Source organism: Typopeltis vanoorti, chromosome 1, assembly GCF_054136105.1.
Source record: "Typopeltis vanoorti isolate ZY-2024b chromosome 1, IOZ_Tvanoo_1.0, whole genome shotgun sequence".
NCBI lineage: Eukaryota > Metazoa > Arthropoda > Arachnida > Uropygi > Thelyphonidae > Typopeltis > Typopeltis vanoorti.
The window spans coordinates 120,518,210-120,532,335 of record NC_143549.1 but is presented as its reverse complement, the minus strand read 5'-3'; the positions used below and the strand labels follow the sequence as shown (position 1 = coordinate 120,532,335).

At 35.3% G+C, this 14,126-nt stretch overlaps 1 protein-coding gene across 1 annotated transcript in view; it reads left to right on the top strand.

Moving 5' to 3' along the window:
• The first annotated feature begins 2,543 nt into the window (after positions 1-2,543).
• LOC150110362 (uncharacterized) overlaps positions 2,544-14,126 on the top strand; it is a 259,624-nt gene continuing 248,041 nt past the window's right edge. The window contains exon 1 of the mRNA XM_090399055.1: positions 2,544-2,576. The gene's annotated coding sequence lies outside the window, so the exon portion shown is untranslated. The remainder of the gene's footprint in view (positions 2,577-14,126) is intronic.

Sequence of the window (14,126 nt, the reverse complement as noted above, 5' to 3'; positions counted from 1 at the left end):
TTTAATTAATTATTTTATTTATTTTTAATTAATTAATTTATTTTTTTAATTAATTATTTTGGGGTGAGCCTGTGTAGCTCAGTGGATGTGGCGTTTGCACACCACCGCGCTAGGCCGCACGAAGGAAATCTTGGTTTCGAGTCTAGTCGGCGACTAGAGGAAATTTTTCTAAGCCTTTTTTCGACCGGTTCCCGAGTTAGTCGATCTCTGGCACAGGCAAGCAGGTTTTTCCTCCCGGAAACTCGGGTTTTTCGTCCTGTAAACTCAAGAAAATCGACCGTAGAACCCACATTATTTCAGACATTAAATATATTGTGTTAGGGTTAGAGACCACGAAATGGCGGCACATTTGAGCCGTCTCTCTTCACTGCGTACCGCTTAATTAGTGATAGCGTTGGGCCATCTGTCTCTGATTGGGTACCAGTGGAGATTGAACTGCCCACTCAGTCTCCAAAAGTTAGATAGGGCTAAATGGCCTCGCCTACTCCCGTATATACGGGAATAAAAAGGCGTTAGCTGATTTTTTTTTTTGATTATTTTGGGGGTACTTTGTAATAATGAAAATTTAAGAAGAGGTCCGTGGATATCTGAAGTTTGAGAAACACTAGCCTAAGATAACGATTAACTAATTACAGAATCGGTTGTAGCTGTTGTAGTAGTACTACTACTGGTAATAATAATAATAATAACACGGTCTGTGTATCCTGTGCAAATGACGTTTCCGTTCATTTTTTAATCTCCTGAAGAAAGATTTGAAATATTGAATCTAGTCATTAAGCAGCAAATGTCTTCGAAACCTTTTTTTCCCCGACTGCTTTCTGAGTTAGTTGATCTCTGGTAGGAGCATGTAGGGTTATCAACCCCTTTGGTTTTTAAAACCAGAACTTCAGAAACTGATCCTTATGCTCATCGTAAAGATTCGTGATCAGCCAATCTCTGCCATTAGGCAATGGCGGAGATTGGCTGACCAGGAATCTTTACGAATTTAGGACTAAAACCCTGTGGTCTTCTACTACTTTCTTTGGGAAACAAAAGGCATTAATGGATTATTTATTTATCTTTTAAGTACAATAATTTGATTTGTGTATGTTCCTACTGGTAGAGTGAATAGAAATCGATTTTTTAATCTTCAGACTGTGGATTTGAAAGCTATGGTGTCTAAATGTTTTTAATGCCAGTATATTTAAGCATTAGATGAGTTTCTTGGTCATATATAGTTTGAAATGCACAAAACGGTAGTCAGATTATTAAAATTTTAGAGTTTAGTTCATTCATATGGTTAGAAGTAACTTGATTAGAGAAAACGAACAGAAAAAATTAAAAATCCTCTCACCTTTGTGTGCTTGTGTAAAAAGACATCATATTAATAACTCTCTTGCATAAAATAGAACAAATGGATATGGATTCGAAGCCGGTGGTTTGAATCAAGGGTGGGTGGTGAATAGCTATCAAAGAGTGGTTTATGGAGGAGCTAAGTCCAGGAGAAGATGGTGTACCTCAAGACTCAGTGTTGGGTCCTCTATTGTTTAATTTGTACATCCATGATATTGGGGATACTTTGAAAGAAAATATCCACTTGTTTGCTAATGATGGAAAATTAGGAAGAGCAATAGTCATTTCAGATGATATAGATATCTTTCGGGATTACTTAAATAGACCGACTCTCTGGGCGAAGGGAAATGGCTGTCAATTTAACCTAGCTAAGTGTGAGGTGATGCACTTCGGGAGGGTGAGATCACATGCTGTTTACTATATCGATGGAACTGAACTGCAAGAAGTTGATGGGGCAAGGGACTCATGAGTTATTGTGGACAGCGAACTTAAGTTTAAAGTACATGTTGCCAAGATTTCCAAAACATCACATCAAATTATATGGTTGTTGAAGAACACACTAACAAGCAAGAATAAGGAAATTATTGTTCTACTTTATAAGGCATTAATAAGACTGCATTTGGACTACTGCACCGAGATCTGTTCATCTGGATTTCTTGGTGAAGAAGAAATGGTGGAGAAGATTCAGAGGCGAGTTACAAGATTGTCGCAGGTTTGTGAGATGTTCCCTACGAGGATAGATTGATGATCTATGGGCTCCAAAAACTAGCTGATAGATGTAGGTTAGGAGATATGATAGAGGCATATAAATTATTGAAGAGATTTAATAGGGTTGATACTGATGACATTTTCAAGACCAGTTCAGGAAGAGAGAACGAAGGACTATCCATGGAGATTATGTAAGGGTGTGGTTAACAAGGGTGTTAGGACTAGATTTTTTGCTGGGAGGGTTTTGAATGTGTTGATAGCGGAGCCAGAGGTGGTTGTGAATGTTTCGTCTGTGAATGAATTTAAGGAGAAGTATGACAGGTATTGTGTAAATAATGATTAGTGTTTCAATGTAAGGTCTCCCGCGATGAGTGTTTTGACATCCATGGAGACACCGTTATATTAATAATGATAATTATTATTATTATGTGTATTGCTGAAGTATATATTTGCTTGTTTGTTGGTTATTGTCAATAGGCGTCGCTCCAAGTCTCTTACAAGTTTATTACGAAATTGTACACAAATAATAGAAGATGGTAATATTTGGTTTTTAAGTATTTTTTTTTAAATTTTGTTTTCTGTTCGATGCTTTTGTAATAATCTGCTCAAAATTTTCATTTTCGAAGCGGCTGCTTTAAAGTAAGATAAACTAATCGTTAAATACATTCTTCTTGATTGATTAGCTTTTAAAAGCTGTTAAATCAAATTATATAGTTGCAGCTTAACTTCTGTTCTTTGTGAAATGGGAAATATTTCATTTGTGTATATGATTAACTTAACGTTATGAAACGTTGATGCGAATTTGGAAACTGCTGTTATAGTTATTAGTATGGTTAGTATGCAGATGGGTACGAAGTTTATTTTTCAAACGGTTTTCTGCAAAATATGGCGAAAGATAAATGAAAAGCTAATAACTGGAGGGGCAAAATGGAAGGAGTGATAAACATTCCATTATGTTTACCATTGATTTAATAATATATGACTGCATTCTGAAGTTCACTCATTATCCAGTCCTTTGTCCTGTTTATTTATTTTTCTGTTGTTTAAGGAATATTTAACGCTAGTACATAAGGTTATATATTGCATTTCTCCAATAATGGAATTCTGTTCAGAACTGCATTTATGACGTCCGAATCCTCTCTTAAGTTATAGATATTGGAAGCGATTCCATTAATAATAAAGAAACCCGAGTGATAGATTTCATTGCTATATTTTCAAATGTTGAAACTAATATATTTATGTTTTTAGTGGTATGGAACTATAAAATCATTAGGCATACTATATGATTGTTGGGATGCACTTCCATAGCTTGTCTGATTCACGAGATATCTGGAATTAAAAACAATTCTTATGTGAGTAAAAATTGTTTTTAATTTAAGTGTACTAATTTCTTTCTTACATAATTTTTACTGACTGTATGAACAGTCTCCTCAGAGAAGGCACAAAAGATTAACAAAGTTAGCATTTGCATTTATTAAGCAGTGACAGGTACAATGTAAAAGATGCAAATAATTAGAGTCAAGGGTATTTTAATGAGGAAATGAGTTCAAGAAACTCCAGTGAGCTCCTTGATTTTATGGAGATGCGTAAGAAAATATTCGAGACAAATATGGTTCAGAGTATCAGATTTGAAACACAAACCAAATTACAATTCAAAGTAGCACAGACTTCAGTACAAGACATGAGAGAATCTATTGTGGAAGACTGATATATTTGTTACATAAATTCTACCAAGTAGCCCACTTTATTCATATATTCAAACTTTTGTTTTCTTAATTACTTATATCTAAATTTACGTATTTCCCTTCCTGTTTTGTTAGATGAACATGGATGTGAACATTCCGTAAAACAGGGACCAAAATTGGATCTGTAGGGGTAACAGGTTTACTCTGTACATCTAACATATATTGTGTGTTGTTTGTGATTATCATCATCAAATTCCTGATATGTACCTTCAAGGGGTATACAGGATATCATAGTACTACATGAAAAACTTATATTATTACTAATTTCCTATCTACAATATTCCTCCCAATCAATCTGTTACCTGTCAAGACTCCAACATTATCAGATCTTATATTTCTATCTTCTAAGGTACTTCTTAATATATCAATCTACCTATATCTTGGTCTTCCTCTGGGTCTTTTTCCTGCCAACCTGGCAGAGAATACTTGTTTTGCTAATCTTACCTTTCCCATTCTGTTTAAGTGACCATACCACCTGAGATTAGCTCTACTAACACATTCCTAGATGCTAACAATGTCATCTTTTTTCTTAATATCCTAATTTTTAATATGAAATTGCCACTGATGTTGTTCATGCCCCTAATTTTTCTCAGGACTTTCATATCTGTGGTATCTAGTCTTTGGTCAAGTGTTTTATTTCTAACCCACCTCTCAGATCCATAAGTTGGTTTGAATACTGTCTTGCTGTTTTAAGGATACTTGTGACATAAGACTGAATGATATATGCACGTAAACGCAAGAAAGATATTTAATTAACTAGATATTTCGGTCTGGAAATAGCAGACCATCCTCAGTGGTATTACAAGAACAGTTATAAAACATACAAGCTAGAATATCAACAATAGATCATTTAAAATAGAACAAGCCACGTGATGTTATATCACTAAGTATGAAACTGAGTATTTTGAAGTAGAGACATGATTAAAAAATAAAATAAAATTAAAAAAAAAATAATAAAAAAAAATTAATGAGTAATCTTGATTAGATTTTCCCAGATTTTTGATATAGATATACAGTCATTACGATTCAGGTTGGGACAATGGAGCAATGCCTCCACGCTTTCCTTGAACAAACGTTCAAACCTATAACGGAATCTATGTAAGAGGCGAGTCTTTGACCAAAGGATGTTGTGGTCAGTTTCAATCCTGTGCTGAGCCAATCCAGACTTTTCAGGTTTGTTGTGAAGAATGGAGGATTGATGTTCTTGGATTCTTTTTTCAAGAGAATGTCCAGTCTGTCCAAAATAGGATAGATCACAGTTGCACAGTTTTTTTTTATTTTATTTTATTATTATTATTTTATTATTTATTTTATTTTTATTTTTATTTTTTAATCATGTCTCTACTTCAAAATATTCCGTTTCATACTTAGTGATGTAAACATCTTGCGGCTTGTTCTATTTTAAACGATCTATTGTTAATATTCTAGCTTGTATTTTTTTATAACTGTTCTTGTAATACCACTGAGGATGGTCTGCTATTTCCAGACTGAAATATCTGGTTAATTAAATATCTTTCTTGTGTTTATGCATTTATCATTCTGAATACTGCTGTCTTGTTCAGTTGACTTCCTACCATACCAGCTTTGTTGATTCTGTTGTCTATTTCCATATTTAATTTACCATCTTCACTTAAAATCGTGCCTAAGTAGCTGAAATGTTTTGTGTGTTCTATAGGTTCTCCATTCATAATGCAATTGATATTTAAAATATTTCTGCCCATTTTCTTTGTCTTTGACTTTTTTTTTATTGCTGATTTTCATATCAAATCTATTACAGCAGTTATTCAATTTAGTCAGGAAATCTTGCAGATTTTTACCTGGATTTATTTAGAAGTATAACATCATAAAGTAAAGAACTGATATTAACATCTTCAATTTTGATATCAGGTTTAATACCACTTCCTTTCATGATGTGATCTATATAGATAATAAATAGCAGATGGGATAATGTACAACCTTGTCTGACACTAGATTTAACATTAAACCATCTTCATGTACTTCTTTCATTTCTAACTGTTGACTTACAATTCGAATAAAGAGTAAGTAGTTGGAAGGGGAACAATCATTCGATGCTGTTGACACACTCTCCCTCGATGGGTCTTTGAACTCCCTGAAGGTGTCTAATAATAATAATACTAATAATAATAAAGAGTAAGTATTGCTTGATATAATGCTCTATTGACACCATACAACTGTAGCATTTTGAATACTTTTTCTCTTGGCACCTTGTCACATGCCTTTTCCTGATCTACAAAACTTAAATACAGATATTTGTTATATTCCCATGATTTCTCAACTATTTATTGTAAAGTGAAAATCTGATCCCGACAGCTCTATTTGGCCTGAATCCAGCTTGTTCTTCACCAAGCTTCTCTTCCACAATCCTTCTCAACTGTTTCTCAAGTAAGTAGGGAAATACCTGTAATTCTCATATTCAGTTTTATTTCCCTTTTTTTTTATATATATACAGGGTGTTCGGGATAAATTTGACAGTTTCATAAGGAAAAAGAAAATCTTCTTTGTATCTATTAAATTTAATGAATTGACAAAAAAACATTACAGGCAGAGTTAATTACAATACTATCAACAAGATTTACTCAAAATAACCACCATTAGCATCGATCACAGCTTCAATTCTGCTTCGGAACCTCGAACAAGCTGATGCTACAGTCTCCCTGGGAAGGGCCGCAAAAACTGTTTTAATTTTATCCATTAACTGGGCTTTTGTATTACTGGAAGTGCGATTGGTGTGTTTTTCAACTGCACCCCATACAAAATAATCCATGGGGTTAAGGTCTGGGGAGTTTGGAGGCCAAACATTTGGACTGGTGAAGTCGTAGAAATTTTCAGACAACCATTTTTGACTTTTCCCAGAGGTGTGGCAAGGGGCCGAATCCTGCTGCCATACATACGGCCTACCATTGGCTACCCTTGTTATCCAGGGCTTGACTACAGTTAGCAACTCCACGAACAAAGCCCGAATTCCAATGCCAGGGTTCTTCAACACCTGTTCCTGCAGATTTGCGAGGAATTCTGCTGTACGAACGCAATCAGATCGTCTGCTAGGGATCTTTCTTCTTGCTACATCCTCGTAGTCACCATTGCAAGTCTCTAGTTCATGCCTGATTGTTTTTACTGTATTCAGGGAGCATTGGGCAGCAGTCGTAATATCCTTATTTTGATGGCGGGCACGAATCATCATGATACAAGTTATTCTCTTCCATGATTCAGGTGGGTTCCAGCTATCCATCCTTTCTGACATCTTGTATATGAATGAAGAAGGGTCCAAACTTTTAAATGAAGAGAAGTGTGTGTTAATACATGTAACTTACGGAAAAATATAATTAATTATAAATATGTCAAATTTATCCCGAACACCCTGTATATGGGTACTATGAGAGCTCTACTCCATTCACCTGGAATTTGTCCCTCTGTCGAAACCTTCTGAACTATGTAGTGCAGCCATCGTAAGACTTTTATACCTCCATACATGAGCATTTCTGGTTGAATATCATCTACTTTACTGCCTTTCCACATTTCAGGTTTTTGATGACTTTTTCCACTTCAGGTATGGATATGTATTCTTGATTGCATGCCTGTTGAGTGCTCTGTACTACTGTACTGTCACTGATTGTTTTGTTTAGCAATTTTTTCGAAGTAATTACTTCATACATCAAGGATTTTTTTTTGCCAATTTTCATGTCACATTTATTATCTATAATTCCTTTTATAGCATCTTCCATTTCTGAGCTTCTTCAACAACCTCCAGAATATTATGCCACCTTCTTGATATTTATTTTCTATGTTCTTCACATTACTTTTTGTTTAGCTAGTTTTACACATTGTTTAGCTTTCTTACATTTATTTCTGTATTCTTTAAGAGTACAAGCTGACTTATTTGTCAGGAACTTTTGATATGCTTTCTTCTTTTCCTTCACTGCTTCTATCTTCCTGTGTCCACCATGGGGTACTGATTTTTCTATCCTTGCAGAGAAACTCACCACATACCTCTCTGACTGAATCAGTGTTTTCTTCAGGATTTGAAACGGAATCTCCAAGGTTTGGTTCCTGTTCTGAAACTCTTTCATTTTTTTCTTGAATAATGTTTGTGTATTTTAGTCTACAGATTACATCTTAAAGCTGCTCAACTTTCATTTGCTTTAAAACTTTCTTATGTGTTCTTCTTTTCAATATGAAATTCGATTTTATCTTGCTCAAGACTAAATGGTGATTACTTCCAATTTCAAATCCTCTGTACACTCTAGTGTCCTGCACCAGTGAAAAAATATCACTATCAACAATAATATAGTCAAGAAACTTTTCTTATTCCTTTCCTCTTCTCTCCATGTGAATTAATACACATTTTTATGTTGGAAAATTGTATTAGTAAAATGTTCATGTCCTGAGCAGAAATCCAACAGGCATTTGATATTATTATTAACTTTGCTCTTTTCTCCAAATTTTCCCAAAATATTTTTGCGTGTCTGATAATCATTTCCTATTCTGCTATTTAGATCTCTAACAAGGACCAACTTTTCTTTTTTCATTGTGTTAATTGCTTTCTCTAAAGCCTCAAAAAATTCCTCCACTTCTACTTTAGTGGAACCTTCTGTGAGGCCATAGGCACAAATAAGTCTCATTTTCCAGTTCCCCATTCTGATATTTGCCACGTCACTCTCTACTTGATATTGCTTGCCATTCAAGAAGATTAACCTCATATTTAGTGTTCAATACTATAGTTATACCTTCTTTTCTGTGACTGTCATTGCCTGAATATAACATTTTGTTTTTATTGCTCAGAAAAATCACACCAGATTTTCTTTTTTTGTTTCAGTGAACCCTATTATATTGATCTGATACTTATCCAATTCCTCAGCTAGCTCCATTTCTTTGGCATTCAGGCTTCTTATGTTGAGAGTACTATTTAACTCTGTTGAGTTGGGGTGTGTTTTAGGATTTGTTCCAGTAGCTGACTTTTCAAAAATCAAATGCGTTATAATGATTCATTTAAAGGATATTTATGTTTATTTTTATAATCTAAAAATTTCTCATCTTTGTTTAATTAAAGAAAGAGATATCTAAGTATAGTAATTAATAAATACTTTTAATAGTAAGCTAATGCCTTTGTATTCTTCTATAGGAAGTAATGAGGCCTTTAAATCCTATCTGGCTTTTGGAGACTGAGTTGGCAGTTCATTCTCCACTGGTAGCCAATCAGATAGCTGGCCCATATCACTAATTTTAGGCAGCCACTCATGAAGAGACTGGCAAACAAGTGCTGCCATCTCTTGGTACCATAACAGGATATGTTACTGTCTGAAATAATGTGAGTTCTGCTGTTGATTTTTTTTGAGTTTACGGGACAAAAAACTTGAGTTTCCAAGAGCAAAAACCTGCTTACCCATGCCAGAGGTCGATTAATTCGGGAGCTGGTTGAAGAAAGGCTTAGAAAAAATTCCTCCAGTTGGCGACTAGATTTGACCCACAAGGGTGGTCTGAAAAGTTCTAAGCCTAAGAATGAAAACACGAATTTATAATTTCAAAATTGTTTTTATTTTTCAACATAATCTCCCTTAAGACTAATACATTTATTCCAGCGATGCTCCATTGCCATTATCCTGTCCCTGTAGTGGTTCTAAGTAAGATCTGCAAAACACCCTGTAAACGGTGGTGTTTCTTTGCTTCGTTGTAAACCTTGGGTTATCTATTTATGCTGTATTATTAATTTCTCATTGGTTCTTTCTCTTACTCTATATTCTTTTACCTGAGAGCACTGGAAATTTATTTTTATTTAAAGACTGCACCACCAGGCCTCCTTGTGGAATAAGAACAAGTAATACTTCCAGTATGTCTTAATCTAACACAAAATTTTCTCTTAATTAAATTAGTCATGGCTTTCTATTCGTTCCTTATCTTATCAATCATTTAGTTCTCCGCTTACAGGATTAAGTTTATTTTGGAGACAGTGCATTGCATATTAAGATCAGGCAGCACTCCTTGGATATAAATAACAAGCATGTTTATTATACACTAAGTTTGAATATACAATACATACAGAGTAGGAAAATTGCATCTTCTAATTATTAGTTTAAGTACGACAAATCCTTATGGCAATTTCCTGTGAATATGCAATAAACTTACAAGAATCACTGCAACTGGATTTATAACTCTTATTTTTGTAAGTTTATTAGGAATTTGCTATGCTCTGATATCCAACCATAAATTTGCATCAAATTACTCTCAAACATATATATATATATATATATATATATATATATATATATATATCTTAGCACTATAAGCTTAGCAGTCCATCTAAGAGAGTTCTCTTACATCACATACAAAATTAATATATAAAATGACTCACGTTAATTCTTCATTTCTTTAGCGCACATCTTCGCAGTTCGATTCAGTCCTCAGATTCTTTTCTGTCTCGGATTTTGGATTTTCTTTCCTCAGAGGTTCTCGGAGCGCCGGCAATTTAGTCAGATCAGTTTGCAGGGTTGAAATGCGACTTCCTGGCTTCTGGAAACTCGGGCGAAGGTTCCAGTGGTCAGCACATACTCAGATTCGTCAAAGCAGCAAAGCATCTGGTCTGGCTCGGCTTGGTTCCTCCGTGGCTAATCGCTTCAGGTGACCGTCCTTTTGATCTTGAAGTCTTGCAGCATTATTGACCTCTGTCTCTTGTTCTTCTTCCTCCTTCGGACCTCTGTGTGTTCCAGCCAAAATGTCCTTGCCTTCTATTCAGTCTTTTCTGAAATTTTGGGTTAAGGATTGAAATCTCCGAATATTTCCTCTTGACTCTTAATTCTTTTGATCTAACATTTCCGCGACTTCTCTTTTCTCCCCTTTCGTACATCTTTAATCCGTTTTACTGGACTGAGGAATTATGTTTGATTCATGCCGCCCCTTTCTCTACTGACCTTGAAGGTCGTCTTAGACTGAACTTGTAAACAAAAGTGTTCTCCTACACTACAATCACAGCTCTAACTTCAAATAACATTCCGATGGCAAGCATTGGAATTTGCTTTGAATGTTAAAATGGTAACCATTTTAACATTCTTTGTTTATGCCAGCAGCAAGCTAATTCCCTTTGGGCTTTATACATAGGCCTTTAGTATTCTATTTACAATAACAATCAAAGTTTACCTTTGTGAAATTTGGATGTGACCCCCTGTAAAAGTCAATGCAATAAAAAATGAAAAATAATTTACGCTGCATCAAATTTACAACCCCTCTATAGTTGCAATCACCTCTTGATTCGAAGAAAAACGCTGACCAGCAAGGAAGAATTTTAGTTTTGGGAAGAGATAGAAGTTAGAAGGAGCCAAATCTGGGGGTAATAGAGTGGATGTTCCAACAACTCATAGTTTAGATATTTTAATTTTCTTATTGCCAAAACACCTTTGTGAGTAGGTTCATTGTACTGATGAAAGATGATTTTTTCTTCTGCAAACCAAGTCTTTTCTCACAAATTTTTTCATCTAGTCTGGTTAAAAGATCAGAATAATATTCCTTGGTTATTGATTTACTCTTTTCAAGATAATTAATTAAAAAAATACCTTTAGAATCCCAAAACACTTTTCCTGCTGATGGAACCAACTTTGTCTTCTTTGGGACTGAACAACCAGCTTGGATTCACCATTACACACCAGAATTTGGATTCTGGTGTGTAATGGTGAATCCAAGTGTCATCCATAGTAAGAAATCTATGCACAAAATCAGTTTTATTCTTGTTAAAATGTTTCAAGCACTGTTCAGAGATTTGAGTGTGTTATTGATGTGCTGTGAGCAAGCCCAACACTCATTTTGCTCCAAGCTTTTTCATTTGCAATTTTTCATGCTTTTTCATTTTGCAAATGAAAAAGCTCCAAGCTTTTTCATTTGCAAAATTTTTCATGCATGAAAAATTGCATATTTCATGCAATTTTTCATGCATGAAATGCCTATAGTTTCTGCAGGTTCATGCACTTTGACTTGCCGGTCATCCATTAGCATATCGTGCACTTGATCAATGATATCTGGTGTAGTTACACTTTTTGGACATCCTTCAACGTGGATCATCTTCAAGGCCGGTATGGCCATGTTTAAACTTGGCCGCCCATTTCTTAATTGTCGTAAACGGAGAAGAGTGCCTATAAACTTTTATGAACTTTGAATGAATTTCTTTTGGCGTTAAAACTTCTTTTACAAAGAATTTTATAACTATACTCAGCTTTAGCCATTTCAAGGGATACAGATAACACTTTTGCTTCAGGCAGCTGTATAAAACAAACTACTTGATAGAATGACTTGCAATTTCACATGGATGCTTATGACAGATGTACCAATTTAGGGAAGAAAAATCTTGCCACTAGCGTTGCCATCTGTGGTCGAGGCTGAGAACTTTTCAGACCACCATCATATAAGTATCTTCGGGCGGTCTATTGCAGAAGATGCATGCGCCACTTCCACTAATCTACAGGCCTTGGATTTTATTTAATTATTAATCCAGTATCTTTCCTTAGTCATCAGGGCATCTTCATAGTCATCAAGATGTTTGTTGCATGTGCATGCCAAGAAGATATACAAATGCTGGCATAGTAAGAAAATACTTGAATGTTGTGCTGACATTCTCAGTCTTTCAGTTTTTTGTTTGTGATGTAGCTATATTTGTTTAAGTTGGAAGTTTTGCAAAGTTGTGACAGATTTCAAAAACTTTCTTTCAGATTAAAATCAGTATCAGCATACAGTGATCCAAGTCATTGGCATTGGCTCCAACCATTAAGTGGATGTGATGTTGATATTGATTATCTGCCCCTGCAAATTGTCCTATTTCAGCCCTATTGGAGGAACTGATAGCTTTTTCCTAACAGAACTCAGTTGGCATCCTGCATGACTACAGTCCAACTCAACTATCCTGACTACATCCTACATGACGCATTTCACAAAAAGGATCGAATGTGCTTTTGTGAAATCTGATATCCCTTGTCAAAGGCTACCCAACTTGGAATTCCAAATTTTCGATCTGCACTGCTCCATAATTTCCTTATCTCAATTTATAGTCTTTGCCGCTTTTACTGCTCTCGTAACTATGACAGTCTTGCTACACTTTTTGACTACCTATCATAAAAAAATTGATTTCTTACAAACTAATTATCCAAATTGTGAGATTGTCCTTCTTGGGGACTTTAACATTCATAACACAAACTGACTCCCCTACTCCAACTTCACAGATCAAGCTAGAAGGGAAGCTGAATCATTTGCTATCAGTTATTACTTAATACAAATCGTCAATCTACCAACCAGAATACCAGATAATCCTCATCATTCTACCAGCACCTATGGCACTATATTGTATCGATAGCTGGGATAACCTCCAGAATTTTTATGCTGCTTTTTGATGGTCATATTACTGCTTTCGCTCTCATGATCCAAACATCTGCTCTGACATAGTAACCGAAATAATCCTCACTGGTACGAGAGCCTTCATTCCACACTTCACTGCATACCTCTGACCTGTATCCAAGCCCTGGGTTTCTAAAAAAATGTGCCTCTTCTATCCATAATAAAAATGCAGATTATGTTCAATAGCTTACACGGCAGCTCAAAATGTGTAAAAAAAAATAAAAATAAAAAAAAATAAAATAAATAAAATAAAATAAATAAATAAATAAATAAAAACGTTATCAACAATTTTGAGCAACTTCGTAAGATGAAATGCAATAAACCTTCCTCTTGCTCAACTGGTGGCCAAGCCTTCTCATCCCTTGCTAAGGCTGTTGGGTGTAACATCTGTCCTTCCATGTTGGCGGTTCTCTTGCATCCTGATGGCACCATGGTAACATCCTAGGAAAAGGCAGACCTCTTGGCATCAGTTTTTTCCCTCCAACTCTTGACTGGATGACCAAAGCAAATCACCTCCCATACTTCCACAAACTTCTCACTGCATACCTTCTCTTTTGTCAGAAAAATCCTCATTAATCTTGATACTATCTGGACTAGGAGCCTAGTAAGGCTCCTAGTTCAGATGGTATTCCTCCTATTGTGGTCAAGATTTGTGCCCCACAATTAATGCCTATCTTGTGTTGTCTATATAAACTTTCGTTTTCTGCTGGCATCTATCCAACAGCATGGAAACAAGCCCACATCCAGCCTGTACCCAAAAAGGGAGATAAAAATCATCCTTTTATCATCCTATTGTTCTCACCTCAGTACTTTCAGAAGTGAAGGAGAGGATTATCAACAACCAGCTTCTCTATTATGTGGAGACTCATTAGTTAATTAGTGATCACCAATATGGATTCCACCAGTTTCGTTCTACAGCCGATCTACTAGCTAATCTCTCACATTTGGACTTGT